Here is an 18907-nt window from a genome sequence, read left to right as displayed (position 1 = left end):
TTAGGATATGTAATATGCTCAGGCCATGTCATTATGTTCTCTGTACCTAGCTGCTCAGCCAGTGTCTTTTCCAGTTAGAATGTTAGTGTGAGAGGAATGTTTGCATGACTGTGTGTGAGTGTTGTCAATTGGGAGATGGGCTGCGCAGCTAGGAGGCTGCTCCTGGTGGGGCTTGATGTAACTACTTCTAAGAACTTAATAAACTCCACCTACTTCTATCCGGCCACGCCTACAGCATCTACTTGTGAGTGTGACTCCTGAACATGTGGAACCAGCCCACTACACTCTTTTGTTCCTGCTGCTTCCCTCCTGCAGTCTATGACTTCTCTGCACACCCTCAACCCCCACTCCTAATAATGCGTTCTTAGACGCACACACATTTGTTTATAATGCAAAATGGCTGGCATAATACGAGTCCTATTACATTTTGAAATACTTGTTTTCTCATGGAATTGGCTGGCTGAGTAGCGAACTGTATTTTGCCTGACCTGTCCAGACGGCTATGTTATGCATGCGTCATCCAGCAGCCACTAAACAGACGCTGGAAGAGAAGCACGCTGCGCCTGAACACCCACAGCTGCAGCCTCTGCATCAGTGCCGGGGGTCACATAGTGACACCTGTGGGGGAGCTACAGAATGTTACACTGTACCCTGCGGTGCACTATTTTTTCCTGCTCCGCGCCCGCAGACAACAACTTCAGAAAAAAAGCTGCTGACTGCAAGGGAGGGACCTGGCTGCACAGGGGCCGCCATCTCTGTACTGCGCAGGAGGAAGTGACAGGGGGCCGAGCCGGCTGCACACAACACCAGTGCCACTGCTCAGCTGCTAGTGGGTCCTCTGTAAAGGCACCATGGCTGGCATCAAAGGTGCCTGGGACCGAGGGAGGGCATCTGTAGGGTGCAGTGGTTTGCTTCAACTTATCTTTATTATTGGGCATCCCCTGTTTCTTTGCGTTGTTTGAGCACAACAAACGCTAAAAGCTATTGGGGGTCCTGGTCTGGTGCATGTTTGGGGTTGAGAAATCTGGGAAGTGAGCAACAGCATCTGGAAGATAGCATTCAGGGAACGGTGGGGCTGGCGCTTGCTTGTCAACACCTCCAGTGAAGACAGGGCCTATACAAAGGCAGCAGACGCGTGCCGAAACTCGTCCAGGTACATGATGCACACTCCGTTTCAAAGCACATAAAATTACAGCTGCAAACTCCTATTAACTTCTGCCATCAATCTAGGCGCCTGATGGCTTTATGACTGTAGGCCCCCAGCATCAAGTGCCTTCCGTACCCTTGATTCATTCTGGGAAATCAGTGGATCACCCCGAGCAGCCCTCAGATTTCCTGAAGAGTTGGATCTGACAGGCCGGTGGGATCAGTGAGCCTTGATGGTGCTGCGGCTGCTGTAGCAAGAGATGGGGAAGACCCGGCATGTTAAGGTGAGAGTCCGACCCCCTGCACCAGAGCCTCCATTATCATCATTAACCTCGAGCTGAACAAAGACCACTCCACCAAAGGATCCACCCCTTCTACCTCCCCCCACTGCATGCACGTGCCCCCTCCCTTAGCCCCCATTCGCATCACTTCCACTCGTGATATCGTCCATGGAGGTTTCTCATATTTACCCATGAACTCTGTGCCTCATTACGGCGAGTGGACCCATTAAAGAACCTAGGACCCCCATCATGTCATAGAAACTCCCCCTCGCCATACATAACAGGTGCTGGAGCTGTGTCAATATTTGTTACACCTTGAATAGTAACATGGTAATTGCAGCGTACAGAAACCCTAAACACTGTAGTATCCAGCTGGATACATTCTAGTGGTCTGCCCATGATGAAACGCACTTTACTGCCACCCACCACAGGCGTCACCAGTCAGGCAACCCTGTTAATAAAATGGGCCAGACGCGCTTGCCCTGGGCCAGTTTTTAGTACCCAAGTACGCTGTGTCTGTGGTCATTCATCCAACATCTGGGCCCGAGGCCCAAAATACCACAATGGCAATGAGCTGGTCGAGCCCCGTGCTGTGCCGGCTTTTTCATGTTCGGTCATGGGGGGGAAATGTAGCAAGTGCATAGGGCACCCCTGCTACACACCGCCATCAAACTAGCAAGGACAAGGGCCCCCGAAAGTCGATGCCCTACAGGCAGTGCAATACTGAACATTCACCCTGCCGACTGGAAAGCATGGCCCCCCCAGGAGGACTAAGCCTCCACCAGCCCCAAACATCCGGAGGCCACTATAGCGCATGCCCAGCGCTGAAAGAAATCATGAGCCCCACGACTACGACTGCACCGGGGGCAGAACACAGGGGACCCTCACCCTCAAGGGGGCCCGTCAGCACCGCACTTCTGCTGGGGAGCTATAGATTTAGTCCGGAGGGGGCCCCTTCACGTACCCTGCAGGGGGGCCCCCTCAAGGTTCGTTACGCCACTGCACCTACCCCGCCACACAGAGCGGGTTAATTCCCCCATCCCTGCACCTGAAAGCTGCCCCAGAGAAGAGGTGACAGCAGCCTCTCTCACAACAACCTCCGAGGGCCACGGGTGCGAGGCGAGAGAAGACCTGAGCGCAGAGCACCCTGAAAACAAAGCACCAAAGAGGACACAGGGGCCCGTGGGAAGGGCCCTGGCCGCTATGAAGTAGCTGCTGCACCCCTATGGATTTTCACACAGCACAAGTAGAACCGCCAGGAGCAGCCCTATCTGCCTGGCACTAAATTAAACATGGCCGGTAGAGAGGGACATGACCCGCACTATGAGGCAAACTGCATGGCCTCTATTTCCACAGCAGCTACACCATTTACCTGTGAATATCCTGTGAGGCACCCCGAGCATGAGCCGCCTCAGCCTTTCAAGCAGCTTCGTGCCGGCATCTCCACTCCAGGGGGACTCCGGGCTTCAGCCAAGCCTGCGCCCAACGGGGCAAACCATTGCACTGCAGGGCCACCTGGTGGCCATATTTGGTTCCTGCACCCGGGAAAAGGGAGCACTTCTCAATGAAAGGCCAACAGCCTCATGAGCGCTATCCTAGCCAGCACAGAGTAGTGACAGCTTAACCCCTCCCTACTCCCAACATTCTGCGTAGCAGGCAAGTCAGGTACAGCAAGGTTTAAAGAAACTTCCTTTCAAAAAGTCAGCCCCAAAGGAAAAGCTTACACAGCATGAGAGCCCTTGCTGCACTGGACTAGGTAAAGGAAGCACAGTCTGCAATGTCCCTGTTGGAACTGCCCTACCGGAAGATAAGGGGAAGAGACTGATGAGCCCAGTCAGAACAGCACAACCAAAGGCCCACAGCAGCGCAGCCTGGGCACGCAACGCCCAGGAAGAAGAAAGGAAGCGTGCCAACAGAAAAGAGCATCCAACCCCACCTCAACCAACGGGCGAAAACATGGACGTCTACAGCTCTGCACCGCCCTCGCTCATAGGGAACTGTTGGACTTCGCCCTTCTGGCAGGTTCTTCCCTGAACTTTTTACTTTTATATGTGACTTGGTGTTGGTTGTTTTTGGCTTCTGCGCACTTCCACTGTGTCCCAGTGTAAAGTGCGTGCACACTCTGAGTGCGTGTGGTGAGATTGGCCTGCCCTCCCATAGGACTGCATGGGGAATGTATGTGTCCATGTTAGTTCCTGATGTGTAGGGAGTGCAGGATCGAGTTTGGTATGTGCGGACTTGTGTGATTAAATGCTGCGCGATGATGTGTGCGGCTTTAATGTGCCTAGTGTGGAAGTGCCACTTCTAGAAGTTGGCATGTCTGTGTAATACAGGTGAAATGACTGTCTGGCTTGTGATGGCTGGAGCCGGCTGGTGTGCCTGGCTTCAGAAGTCAGGATGGTCTTCCCCGGTGGTGAATAGAGAGATTGACAGCCAGATGGGTGGGAGGAAGGAGTGTACCTGGGACCTGATTAGGGCTGGGTTTTCCCCACACAATGCTGGTTCCGCCCCCTGTGGTGCGACTGATGACCCTAGCCTGTCTACTGAATGGGGAGAGGGTCTGAGCACAACAGAGTGCTCCAAAACCAGCTGGGTCTGGTTTTCCCTTAACCCTGCAGCCTGAGACAAAGGATTTTTGTGTATAAAAAGGGTCTGTGACCCCTTGCAAAATGTTCTTGATCCTGACCTGAAGAGGGGGGCCTGCTCCTGCTGGGCACCAGGAGGACTCCGCCACTAGGGACTGCAACCCTGCCTGGAGGGCTGTGTGAGCTGGACCCTGGGCCCAGCCTTTGCCCCCCTGCCTACCTTCCTAAAGGACTTGGCCTGGACTTGTAAAGTTTGTTTTCCCAAGCGCCTTTGAAGTGCTTAATTTCTACTTTTAAGGGGGAGCGCTTGGTTTTCCTGAGCAGTGCTTCCCCTTTTGATCAGCAGCCCGGAGCTGCAATTTCAGTCCTGAGGGATTGCCTGGCATGGGGATCCCCTTACACTTCGATCCTTGGCACGGGTGCCTACCTCGCTTATTTGCTGCTTTTTGGCTCCTTGATTTTCACGGGTGCCTACCCCGCATGTCTGGCCCTTGGAAATCCCTAGCAGGTGCCCACTCCGCCAGGGACCGTGTTCCGAACTCGGGAGCCTAACCCGTACGTCACCTGCCGATTATGTAAGTGACGAGCGGGTGCCCACCCCACATCGCCAGCGAGAGCAAAGAGGAATTCCCCGCCGGGCCCGGGCGTCCAGGATGCCAGGCCTCTGCGCCTGACTATAGGATGGCCCTGCGATGTCATTTCCGCTTCAACCGCGCTGCCAAAGAAGAAGGCAAAATGCGGGAAGAAGCCTACGGAAGCCGTCTTGTCCCGGAGGTCTTCACGTCCCAGTTCCAGGAAGAAAGACTGGGAGAAGGAGGGAGACAACACCGGAGTCCTCTGCGAGTAGAGAGAGTTGGCGCAGGCACCAGGAAGCTCCGGTGAGTAGGGCTCCAGGGGGGCCATTATTTCACGAGTCCCCAGAGCGAGACTCCAACGTGCACTGGGGCATTTTATATTCCAAGCCCCGAGGCTCCAACAACGGGAGCATTATTTTAGTCAGAGCGGAACCGGTTGGCAGCGGGCCGCTCCCCCAGTTGGCAGCAGTTGTTTCAAGCCCACGAGGCCCCAAGGGCACATTTTGAATCTCCAGCCCACGAGGCTCCAACGCTGAAGGGGGACATTTGTTGATTTAGAGCCCCAGAAGAGAGCCAGGAGGCACGCTGGTGCCAGGCTCAGTTCCCCAGCTGCCAGGCACTTAGAGGGCAGCTGCTATGTTTAGGCCCTTGCACATTCTTCTTTGGCTGCCTGCGCAGCCAGCCCAGACATTCTAGACATTGGGCCTGTGAGCCCCTGAGAGGCCAAGTTGGCCCGGGGTCAGTTATGTGATGTTTGGTGCAAATGTGATTACCTGCCTAATATGATTTCTACATAATATGCATTACCTTTTTGCCTATACCTCTACATGTGTTTTTCCTACCCAGGAGGTTGTTTTGCCTAGTATAGTTATACTAGTGATGTGGTGTCCCTGCGTGATATATGCCTAAGGCGGTTAGGGTTGCGTAGTGTGTACCTACCATTTATCAGTAGTTACTGGTTGTGTTCTACAAGTGCTATTTTATGTTACAATTATCCTATGTTCTAAGTGCTAATTTCTACCAAGTGCTATTCCTGACAGTGGTCCACGTGGCCCTGTCCCATGTATATAATCCCCTGTAAATACTGCCCAGTGCCAGTTGGCACAGTGTACCTGTGTGATTATTATCTAATGTGTTTAAGGTAATACAAAGGCTATTTTTATATATAACCTTGTGTGGAGTTCCTTTTGTGGGGAGCCTGGGATGTTGTTCTTGGTGGGTGCGTGCGCAAATACTTAACTTACATTGCCTGCGGGATCAGCATTACTGCTCATGTCACGTTGCTAAGGGGTTGAGCAGGGGTTATCTTTGGAGTGTAACTTTCTTGCCCTAACTAGAGTGGTGGTTTCTGCCTGACTTTGGCGCAAGCCTTAGCCAACCAGAAATTCAATTTCTAACATGAACTGAGGTTGCAAAGCACAGCCAGAACCAGAACGGACTGCACCCAGCTGCCCTGCAAGAGAAGGGCACATGAGAGGTCTACAGTGTCTCTGTCCCTATGCAGCAAGCCCAATGTGCCAGATGGATGCACGCACAAGAAACCCACACCTAGCAAAGAGATGCCAAGGGCCCAGGGCTACCCAAGCACAGGAACGTGCCAAGAAGCAAAAGACAGCAAAGCCCAGTAAGACGCCGAGCCCAAATGATGCACTCAAAGATGGACAGGGTGCATGGCACACCACCCCAACAGGCTGCCCATACTTTCAAAGGAAGAAAGACCATGGCACATCGCCAAAGGCCACCAGAAAAGCTTCTCCAGGCAAGCGCTGTCCAAGCTCAAGCGACAAAACCAAAGACAACCCCCAATAGTAAGAAGTGGACGACCTGTTGTAAATTGGCAGCGATCGGGTTAGCATTAGCGGAAGCCATCCATTTTGTATTCCTGTCAGCCATTTTGTTTGCCATGTGCTACCATGTGCTCGCCATGCGCTCTGTCCTACCTTCCTTTTAACTGCTCTTGAAATCTGCCTAGAAACGAACTATATTTAGCACCTTCCACTTTCGCACATGTCCAGTTGAGTTTGCAGCTCTCCTTGCACCTGTTAGTAGTCTCTAACTGTCAGGATGTGTTTACTAGTCCTGAAAAACTGTTAACCCCTCCTACTTGTTGACTGTGCATTTCTATATGACCTTATATGTACATAAAGCTTACTTCTGTACATGTACCACCTTCTTTTGAGCCCTGCATGGGCAAAAAAGGACCATGCTCTTTCTGTTCGGTGTGCTACTTCATGCATTACCGAAGGGTGCTGTATGAATGTAGTTCCACCTCATGAGGTTTATTTAACTTTGTATTTTCTATTCCACTTTCTGTGCTATCTTCTTCCTATTGGTCTGAGGACTCTGTGCAGAGAAGGGCACACTCCTTCCATGGTAGGCCTTGCTGAGGCTTACTCCGACAAATTGGCGCCCGACACGTGGAGCTCATCAGCGACTCGGATGCCCAAAGGATTGGTCGTGACAAAGGATTGGAATCTTGCTTTGGACGCAATCGTTGCCCGTTGAGACCCGAGTCTTGGCACCCACGGCGTTTTTACTTTCTTTCTGATCTGACCATCCAGGTGGTGCCGGTCCTCGACTGAGATCTCTTCTGTTGATTCACCGTGCAGTGACCATTTGGTCGATTTTAGAACTTGCCAGTTAGAATCTGGACACCAAGTGATTGGTAAGAGTCGTTCTGCGGCGCTTGCTGTTGGGTTCGATGTCTGGGATTGGTAAGGTAGTTTAGTAACGCTTACTGCAGCTTTTTGTATTTCTGAATTTGCATTGGCCAACTTGGATTTCTATGACACATATATATATATATAAATTGCAATTTATATAGGCAGGTAATGAGGAGAATATTCTCTATTTTGACTTGATTTGGACGGCACATCGTGGTAAAGGTACCTTAAGTGCTACTTTGATTATAATACTGCATATTCTGCACTATTTTTGGCATGCCTGTTTTTAGCACACTTCGTAGGATGTGTTGCTTTTATAGTGGTACCAGTTTGAGACTCGATGAAGCACAACCAGCCCCCCTGGAGGAGACGCCTAATAGGGATATGTATAATAAATATGGTCTTGCTTTTATAATGTACAGCACATTATGGATTAAATACACTTGTGAGGATCCTGAGTTGCGTTGGCCTATGCATGGGTCATTTGATTTACGAAATATTGAGTATGTGGAACAGTGTATGTTTAGCTAAAGACTAGGCAAGCTATGTTTGACTGTGTATGAATGTAGGAGAAAGAAGTGCGTGAACGCATGAAGCGTGAGCAAGCCTTGATTGAGAAAGAACAGCGAAAGAACATTTATGAGAAAACGTTAGAGTTGAGAAAGAAAGAAACAAAAGAGTTAAAAGAGAGAGAAGATAGGGAGCGCAATTTACAGGTAACTGGCCAATACGCTGTTCGGCGGCCTCTCTATCCTCCACTTAATAAACCACAAGATGATTTCTTATTATTAGATCGTCCTCCACCTCCGTACACTGTTCCTTCTGCCCCTCATGAGTCAGAGGAGGACTCCGAATCAGAGTAACTAAAGGCATGAGCAACCCGTTCTATGTTAACCGCTGGACGTGCGTCCGAGCTTAGAACTGCTGCTTGTAATGTAGTGTAGTTCCTATATTCCCAATAGGCTCTGCGCATTGGAATAGCATATACTATATGATTGATGTAGGACATGTTAATGTTAATGGGTGTCTTATATAGCGCTCGGCTACTCCAAGGAGTGTCCCGGCGCTCTCTGACCCATAGCTGAAAAGAGAGAAAAAAGAAACGAGAAACAGACCAATTACTGACTATAAAGCCAGGTTTTCAGGCCCTTTCTAAAGGCCAACAGATTAGAAGTGTAACGGAGATCCAAGGGGAGGGAGTTCCACAACTTGGGGGCAAGATATTTGAAAGAACGACCACCTATCCTAGCTGTTCTAATGATAGGGACAGTTGCCAGACCGAGAGATTCAGATCTGAGGGATCTAGTGGGCTTATAAAAAGTAAGCCGTTTCTGGATATAGTAGGCCCCAACCGTATGGAGTGCTTTATGGGCCAATGTAAGTGCCTTGAAGATAATCCGCTTCCTGACAGGAAGCCAGTGAAGGGAGAGTAGCAGCTCCGATGTCCTAACATTGCGGGGGAGGCCAAAAATGGCCCTCGCCGCAGAGTTTTGGACCACTTGAAGTTTTTGCAGAAGGTAGTCCAGAAGGCCCAAGTAAAGGACATTAGAATAGTCGAGCCTGGAACAGATTAAGGCCTGTACCGTCAACTTCCTATGGACCAAAGGAAGCAGAGGGAGGAATTTGCGCAGCATTTTTAGGAGACCGAAGCATGTACAGGTGAGGCCTGTTATTTGGGATTTCAATGAAAGATTGTCATCAATTTTAACCCCGAGATTTTTGGCCGTCGAGGAGGAAGATGATGGAGGAGACATACTCACCGGCCACCAGTCCTGCTAAGGTGGATCTACCTGACAGCCAAAGAAGAGCACCTCCGATTTATCAGGGTTGCACTTGAGGTTGCTTCACTGAAACCAGTCGAAGACAGCCCCAAGGCAACCACGGATGCTCTCGCCGTCAAACTCCGCACCCTTTTTACAGGTGAAGAGAAGCTGGGTGTCGTCAGCGTATGATATGATCCGGGCACCCAGAGACTCCGCCAGTACCGCCAATGGAGTCATAAAGATGTTAAAAAGGGTCGGGCTAAGCACCGACCCTTGCGGGACTCCGACCTCCAACGGCGGCACTTCGGCAGAGTACAGGGGCCCAGACCACCTGTCGACGACCCGCCAAATAGGATCTAAGCCAGTTCAACACCGTCCCTCTGAGACCGATCTCATAGAGTCTACTCAAGAGACCTTCATGGGGGACGGTGTCGAAGGCCGCCGACAGATCTAACATGACCAGCATAGCTCTTCCACCTGAGTCAAGAACTTCCTTGATGGATTCATTTACTTCCAAGAGAGCGGTCTCGGTGCTCAGATTGGAGCGGAAGCCTGACTGGGTGGGGTGGAGTAGACCGTGATCTTCCAGGAAAGTGGAAAGCACAGAGTGGATGTGCTTTTCCACAATCTTTGCTAAACTAGGTAGAAGAGATATTGGCCTATAATTAACATGCTTTTCAGGATCAAGGCCAAGCTTTTTCAGAAGTTGTAAGACATAAGTCGACTAGGTCTCTATTGTAAAAACTAAACTTAATTGTGTGTGTGCCAGCTAACTCAGAGGTCACTAGAAACTTTCTCAAATACACAAGAAGGGATTAGTTTCTGACAACTGCATAAACATGACAACTTTGTTTCCCAACAATAAGAAATATATGTCTAAAGTCGCGGAAACAATAGATGGCTATTTCACTCAGTCAATCGTGCATGCTTCGTTTCACCAGAGGTGCAGAGAAATAAGAGAGTCGGGTGTTTTCAATAAAAAGGGTTATTTATTGAACAGTCTTCTTTCTCATGCAAGAGGAATGAATTGCTACAATCAAAATACTTGTCATGAAGTAAAGTGCATACAGTAAAAAGAGTATTACAAAATAATACTGTAAAAGCATGATATGGTTTCTAAGCCATAAGATAAATACATAAAATATATAAAAGACTAAACGTATTCCACTGGTGCTTCTAATATACGCCTACCCCGGTGTACCTAACCTAAGTCTAGTACAAGGGAAGAAGTAAGTGTGGTGTAGCAAAGGTTTAGTATTTTCTGCCAGGAATCTATCCAAGATTTCTCTCAGGGTTCTAATCAGCTCGTACCTTGGTTTTAGAATGAGGAGGTCTGGTATCTTTCTCTCTCTCTCTCTCTCTCTTAGGACTCGATTTCCCAACAACCCGCAAGGGTAGCTTGGAAACATTGGAGCTGGATTTCTTGGCAGGAGAAAAGACAGCGTCTTTCTCAGTGCAACTGCTGGAGGGTCAGCTTCCATCGGCACTTGCTGTAGCGAGCTGCGTCGGGCAAGTAGATAGTCAAACTGCTCCAAACCACTGTGTGTTTGCTAAGGCAAGTGTGGGCATATTTATACCTTGAAGGAGCCGGTTGGACATAATAACGTCACTAAAGACTCGCAGTTCTTTGAAAACTCCATGAGTTCTTGGAGAAATCAATAATAAAGCAAGGGGTTTTCCCTGACTGCTGAAGGCAAGTTTTTCAAAGAAATCATTGTGGATTTTCGGAACTAGTGGAAGTAGCCATGCCGTATTTGGACTGCATGGGCCAAGTCTAAATATGGTTATGATTTATATGCCTATATAAGGATATGGTAATTTATACCTATATGAGGGCATGAATCAGTAAAATTACACTAGGGTCCTAAAATGATACATAACACCCATTCCATGTATATATGTACATCCTTACTAACTACTAAGCATTAAACATATCTAAAGCATGTGTTTACAATCTGTTGGACCTGCGATGGGCAAGCCCAGCACAAAGGGGGTAGCTTGGTTCAAGTGTCAAGGCAAGTGAAGGCTATCGTGTTAAGCCGGCTTTGACCCAATAATATCTCCTGGTACAACCACCAAAAAGAAGGACACCACACCACTGTTGTAGAAAAATACGATTCCTTTATATAAAAATTCTCTGTTGTGAATAGGGACCAATTAGGAAAGCACATATACATTTTTTTTGGTCACAATTTGCTGGGTTTCGATTTTGGAATAAATACAATAAATAAGCTCAGGATTACATATCATCAATAAATAGAATAAATATCGGGAATAAATATCTTCAATAAATAGAATAAATATCACTTTCTGATTAGCAGAATAAATACTGGTTCATTTAAATAAACAACCACATGTTCATTCTGGTATCGCTGCCACAAATTAAATACTTCAGGAACATTACATTTGCAAATACGTTTCAGGTTGGAAAGATAACTCTTACAGTTTATGACGATTTCACCAATAATGTACACAGGCTTCTCTGGGCACAAAAGGAGTGTTGGGACTCTTTAAGAATCACACGGGGTTATGCACGTGTATCTAAAAGGCAAGGAAAGACAGTGAACACTTCATTTACACTCGCCTGCCACCGGGTTGAGATCTCTGTTTGCTGGTGGGGTCTAAGCGCGCCTATGGGCTTTACCACTGCTAGCACTCAAGCGGCACCAGTTCAAAGTCTTTAGACTGACGAACGGGGCTGCCAAAGAGGTCACACAATCGCGCTCAGTCAAATAAATGCCGGTTCACAGTTCCTTTATACCACCGCTTCCCACCTGAAGAAACGGGCCCACCTCACATCGGCTGCAATCGAAAAGCGATTCAGTCGGGCTCAGCACTTCTCACGCCAGCAACGGGTTCTCAGGGGCTCCAAGGACCTCCCTCCGACTTCCTCATACAGGGATGGTTCCCGCCCACAGCTACAGCTGCCGATTCACTGGGGAGGGGCAGAGACAGTAGTCCTGCCCAACGAAGGCCGGCCTTTCCCCGCCCCGGCGCACCACCTCACCTCAGTCTGTGCAGGAAGCACTCTACGCCGGTGGGGCTCGGAGACGTCCAAGCTCCTCGCTGGAGGCGCCTGTCACAAAGGGGCACAAAAGACGCTCGCGGTCACGGCGAACTTGCTCTTGCTCTCGCCTTGCGACCCGAGTCTGTCGTGATTCACCACCGCGGGGGCGTGGAGGCACACGAAAATGCCCACAGTCTCTTGGGAGTAACGAGGCACTCGCTGGGCAGGCGCTGTAGGCGCAAGGTCACCGCACACACAGCTAACTGGAACGCCAGTCAGGATCCACGCCAGTGACCCTTGCATGCTCTACTGCCCACGCTACCAGCCGCCTCAGGGGTCAACAGGGCAGGTGTCAATCTGGTGTCAAGTCTGGAATCTCCTTCGTCACCTAGATCTGGAACATCATTATCCTATCTAGTCTTTTGGTCATCCCAAAATGGCCGCCAGGGACTGGACCTTATATAGCCAGTGCGCTGAGGTGCTGGCTCGTGCCAGTAGGTTCTAGAACCTTCTTTGGGCTAAGCCAATGACATGGCACTTCTAAGATGTCTTTGGGACCCTAACAGCCACCATACTGGGGTTCTAGAGCAGCCATTTTGTGTACCTGAGGAAAAATAAAGAAATTCCTGTCAGGAATGCACGCCAAGTAAAAGGGCGCCAAAACCTTGGAAGGTCAAGGTTCATGGAGGCTCCAAGGGGAGTCACTCACATGAGGAAAAAGGATGGCCACCATTTTGAGGCCTTTCATACAGGTTGCCAATCCCAGTCTATATTGTCACTGGTTTTGCCAGGTGTCTTGTAAATAGGTGCCAAAAACCTGGTGAACAACTGGGCGTCAAGGAACATCTAGCCCCATGAAACAGCACACAAAAGTCCTGGTAGACAAAGAAAAGCCAAAAATTTTGAGAGGTACAGGGGAACAAAAGAAATCATAGTGGTGAGGGGACTCTCAGAAGCAGACGGGTCTAACACAATCCCACCCCAAAATACAAAAAAGGCACTTGAAATGGATGTACACAAAAATGAGCATTGTACTGTATGCATTTTAAGCAGTGTTATTATTCAACGCATATAGTATGACATTTGAAAATGCTGACTGAATGAATCACGAAATTACATTCACGAAATGGCTCTTAATACAGAAGAGAAGGGCGAGACCATTTCATAACAGATGATATAATACTGTACTTGTGCTAGATGATAAGGTCAAATATTGTCTCTAGGAAGTGTTTTAAGAAGTCTTGTTATCTAAGAATAGTTCTACTTTAAGCAGATTACTTTATGCTAAAAAAGAAAAATAATAGTCAATTTTGAAAAAAGTTGAATCAGTCTGTAGAAAAATAGAGTTCCCAAGTTAGAAACTTGTTTTGAAAAGTGAAGGTCGAATTCAGTGTTCAGAGACCGCTGTGTGCTAGTTTCAAAAGTTGTTCTCGTTGGTAGGAGAACACATTAAATCTGGCAGGCTGTCTACCACAGTAGGTGATAGTTGGACTGCGTCTGAAAAAAGATCAATAGTGCATAAATGAGATGCATCGCCGTCAGCGGTGTCCGCATTAGCAATGTTCACAGAAGATGGTACCTGTGTGCCGCTTTCATCTTGTACCTCACCGTCAGCATGTTGCGTCTGTGAGGTCTCAACAAATGCCGTCATCAGGATTGGTAGCCACTGGGGAGTAAGACGTTGCATGAGCCGTTACTGAACCAAGAAAAGTGTCAATATCCATAGGTATTGCTGATGGAAGTGTGAGACAGATGTCTAACTCACATTCTTCTGCGCAAAGCAGGCATCGCAGAACAGATAAGATGCAATCTTGCCAGATTGTTCTGAAGGAATGAAACCATGTGGTATTCAGATCTCTTAAACGAGCCAAGCCAAGAATCTGTGTAATTCTGTCACGGTACCGCATTGCCAGGAGTGTTTGTTCCATGATAGTCTGGGTATCGCTGGTGACTGGACTTGCCATATCAGAGCAGAAGGAACAAAAATAGAATTCCTGCTACGAGTCCCAAAACGAGAGGCAGGCCACCAAACACAGAGTGCAAGAAATTTGGAAAAATGCTCAGGACTGCTTCAAAGGGTGCTAATAGTCCAGAAAAAACTGTCTTAAATACATGTGCAATACCACTGGTATTAGACATGTTTAAGATATGACCTAACATTTCTATGAAATGTATAGGGCAGTTCCTTGATAAAAGTTTATGTATCTCTGCAGAGGACCTTGCGACTTGCAGATCATACGTATCTTTGGACGAGGTCAGTGGCACAGTTTTTTGTAAAGGAATGGCTCTCATTCTGCTTAAAGTATCAATTTGAGTAGAAGAGATGATCAGCGAATGCCACAATGTAGACTCCCCGTTTGACTTGCTTTTAGGAAACAATACTTGCATACAGCAAGTGACCCTGGCTGACACAGTTACGAGATAGGCTTTTCTTGGCAACATGCCACAACAGCTGTGATCATTCAACATTATGTAGCTACCATTCGATAGCTGCCTAAAAACTGGCTGAATCACTGCCGCTGGTGAACCTTGCAGGTGACAAGATAAATTATTTGCAGAACCATCACATGCTCAGTGCAAATGAATACATTGACAAAGTAGTGTACAACTAAGTGAGTTTTTGCAATCGTCACCACTTATAAATACTTCCTTTGCCCTACTCCAACTTCTGTGTGTGTATGGTAAATCCCAGGTCGACTTAATGTATTCTTTACCCAACCTTTCATACATGCCTGCTGGTATGTGTTTTAAGCAATATTGAAATTGGAAGATAGTCACTGGTATCGTGATGGTGCCATGTATTATCCATTCCACAACAGGCTTCTCAGAAACTGTTAATGGTAATCTTTCCAGTTTTTCTATCTCATCACGTATAGTCTGCTCCCCTTTGTGCCAAAGAGATTTGTTTATCTGTATGGTTAAACACAGTAAACAATGACGTAGTGTTGATTAGACGCCATAGCACGTAGCCTGAACTGAGATTTTGTAACATCCAGCCTAGCAGCATTATAGAACGCAAATGAGACTGGCCATGTTGTAACATTAGCAAGTCCTGTTCCATTATGTCAATGGCAGAAGATACAATGCTGTCCAAAGAATAAATTCTGGAGGACAGAGTTAATAACCCATTGTCCACCACAGAGAGTGCTTCCTCCAAATGAATACGGTCAATCTCACGTATTCTTTCCGCACTTTCCTTTTGCATGAATTTCCAAGCTTCATTGTAAGCAGTGTATATACCGGCCTATATGAAACGTTTATGACGTGGTTTACGAGGTCCCAGTAAGAAATCTCTTAAATCAACGCCTTCTTTAAGTAAAGTTAAGTGTTGTTTAATTTCTGGAATTGTATATTTCTGTAGCCACTCACGGCATAGTTTTCCTACACTGTATGTTGTGATTATCCCTGGATGTTGTCTCTGGATATATCTTGGGTCTAGCCTATGTACAGTAAATCCTTGTGTATTGTTCAGGAAGCTATCTTCACAGTGATTAGTGTTTGTGGGCCATATCAACCATTTTTTCAACTCAGCATTAGTTCTGTTCTGATGTTAAATATAATTTAAGTCTACTTCCTCATCTGTAGTAGTGTTACCATCAGGTGTGGGCTTCGGTATGGACGGTTTGTTTAAGTCTTTTACCTTAGCCAGGCCAAGGCAAGATGTGCTGAGATGACAATCAAGGTGCTCCCGCCCCCATTTCCCAAGACAAGATGTCTGTTGAACAGTATCATTTAAAAACATAATTTGTTCTGGTATGATGCAGGCTCTAAACAGGGCTTCTAAACCTTGCAACTGCCAGTCTTTTGTGCCCCAGACAGTTTTTGTTTCTATGGTGTCTCTCCGAAAGTTAAAACCTAATGTGGACAGATGAGCAAAAGTTTGCAGAAGAAATTTGTTTATTATTGGTCAACATACTTTTCAATCCTGTCTTATTTACATTTTTAAAGTAAAAGCTGTCTGGATTTGTGATGTTAAAACCTGAAAAGTATGGACATTTTCCAAGAAATGTTTTTGAGCTGTCCTTTGGCGGCATTGTGCAATGTTCCCATTGATTATAGGTTAAAACATTTCTAGGGTTTGCAGATTTGTGCAAATAATGATGACCATAATGATTAAAACAATGCGTTTGTTCATAATCTGATGAACCTTCTAAAAATTAATGTTTCATAAATGTTGCTGACATTTCTACGTCTGCCATCATATTGTTAACAGTCTCAAAGTCCCAATCATCAGAGAATGTACTGGCTGAAACAACGTCACTTAAAGAAACCTTAAATTGATGTGGAATCTTCAGCAGCTCTACAGGACCATAGATGTCATAATCAGTCCTGTCCCATGCTATACCACCAGGTATAGAGATGGCTGTGATGTTCACTGTTGACAGGTCTCTTTGTTCGCGATGAGATGATTTGTGTGGCTTCAGGAGCAAGTTGATGTTCTGACTTGCTGTATCCTTTTTACTATATTTTCCATCAATCAGCTTTCCGAAAACTTAAAACGAGAATGAGCCAAAGAAGCATAAAAAGTACACCTAAAACAATCCAAAATTCAACCCATGGTGAAACCAGAATTTTTTTTTCAAGTTGATGAAAGAGTTCTGTTATTTTTTCTTTGAAAGTTTTATCTGCTGGCTTTGTTTTAGGCTTGCTTTGATCCTCAGAAAACGTATCAAAGTTGATGAAATAGCCAGAGGCAGTTCTGTCAATTGTTGGAATTGCATCCGGATTCTTTGAAATCGCTGGAGCTGCTTCATTCCTTGTCATATCAGAAAAATCAGGTGTTATATCATTGTAGACTGGTGTTTCTTGAAGAACTGTTATTTGGGTTTCAAGAGGCACACGTTCCATGGCATTATTGCATAGTCCTTCTTTACTCACTGCAGGTTTATCAAAGGTGATTAGTCTCTCAGTTTGAACCTCTTGGATTGTAGTCAGATTTGGATGTTTGCTACATCTGCGGAGTCCACTTGGCCTACTACTTATTATCGGCCACATGTTGTGGTTTGACCAGGTCGATGGACATGACTCTGTTCTCCTTTCTTCCAGCAAGGGGCGGTAGTAACACTGATCCTGTTCCAAGAATTACTAAAACTGGTACTGGTTTTCTGTAAGAAGGCCCAAATTCATTCTTCACCGCGATTTTCTCTCTAACTAGATCTCCAATCTTTGGAATCCAAACAGGCCTTGCTGTCACAGGTGGTTTTTCTTCAGTGGTCGTTGGCTGCTGCTTTGTGTTGCTCAGACTTTTTCTTGTTTCATTTAAGTCCTGCAAAACAGCCAAACGGTCTTTGATATCAAAGGGTTTTTGTTCCACCACTGAAGTGTGACGATCAAGATCCTGTATGGTCATTCTAGTACCAAAAAATAGTTCATATGGAGTGATTCCCCCCAGAGAAGATCTTGGCAGATTATTAATACTACTTTGGACACTTATTAGTTGTTTGACTCACCCATCACCGTAACCTAATACCCCAGCTGTTATAGATTGCTTTATGTCTCGGTTTTTTCCTTCCACAACCACATTACCCTCAGGATGAAGGGGACTAGAATACCACAATGCAACGCCCAAGCTGATCATGGCCTCCTTGTAAGCTCGAGAGCTAAACGCAGGACCCTGGTTGGAATGTAGCGTGACAATTGCGTATGTGCTGATAAAGACTCGCAAATCTTTTATAACCGTTCTGGCATCAGCCGAGTGTTGGGGCCATAACCAAATGAATCTTGTGCAGGAATCCACTTCCACCATGATATACTTATAGTTACCATCCCTTTGTAAGGGACCGCAGTGGTCCAGGTAAACACACGCTAATGGTTTATCTGAAATAAGAAGGGACGTCTGCGCAGGACGTTTCACAGTGGAAACTTTCAATTTTTAGTAGATTTCACATTCCAAAACATACTTTCTGGTTCGCTTTCTCATGCGAGGCCACCTTTATTGCTGTTTTAATAGCGACACTGTGGCAGTAACACCTGCGTGTGAAGAGGCATGTCCTTCATGTGCTGTTAAGATTAGTCCTAATCTATGTTCCATGTTTGGAATCACCCTATCCCCCACTCCAGGGATTCAAGCAAATGGAACATTATTTGCACCAGTTATATAGGAGTACTTGAGTGGAAAGCCTTTCAGAAGTTTTTTGCCACTGTCTTTAACTGAGACAGTAACAGCTTGCATTATTTTGCTGTCTATTTTTGCTTTTGAACGAGTGATTGGAGATATGGGAGCCGTTAGCACAGCTGCCTTCGCGGCTTCATCAGCCACTGAATTCCCTGCAACGTGAACGCAATCACGCTGATGACTCAGTGTATGTATCACGTGATTCTTTTGTAGTTCTTTCTGTAATAGAACTACTTGTTCCCAAAGCATCTTATGCTTAAATGTGCCACCTTTTGCATCTTTGAAACCGTTTTGAACCCAGTTCTGCAAGTATTCTTTGTAAGATTGAACGCAGTAATACGAATCGCACACTATGAGTTTGGGGAATTAGCGATCAACATTTTCAAGCGCCATCTTGAATGCTTGGAGTTCAGCTCGCTGAGCTGTACAGTGTCCGAGTGATTGAGCTTTTGTGACCATTGGTCTGAATTTATCATCGCGCCAGCGACCTTTAACAATCGCGCATGCAGCACTGTAAGCTTGTTTACCCCCAATTGCGGGTTGTGCTGATCCGTCTGTATAAATTATATATTCGTATTATTCTAGAGGCAGAATCTCAACAGGCAGAGGACATTTGTGTTCGTATTGTAGAACTTTTTGTGCTTTCAAATAGGGGTCAAAAATGTATTCAACGTCTGTTGCAGCCAGAGAGTTAACCCACTGTATCCATCTCGGCTGTAAAGCTTAAGCATTTGGAATGCTCGCTTTTGTAACTGCCTCCAGGGCAGGTGCA

This window comes from Lissotriton vulgaris, chromosome 11 (genome assembly GCF_964263255.1).
Source record: "Lissotriton vulgaris chromosome 11, aLisVul1.2, whole genome shotgun sequence".
NCBI classification, from domain to species: domain Eukaryota; kingdom Metazoa; phylum Chordata; class Amphibia; order Caudata; family Salamandridae; genus Lissotriton; species Lissotriton vulgaris.
This window is presented reverse-complemented; position numbering follows the sequence as displayed.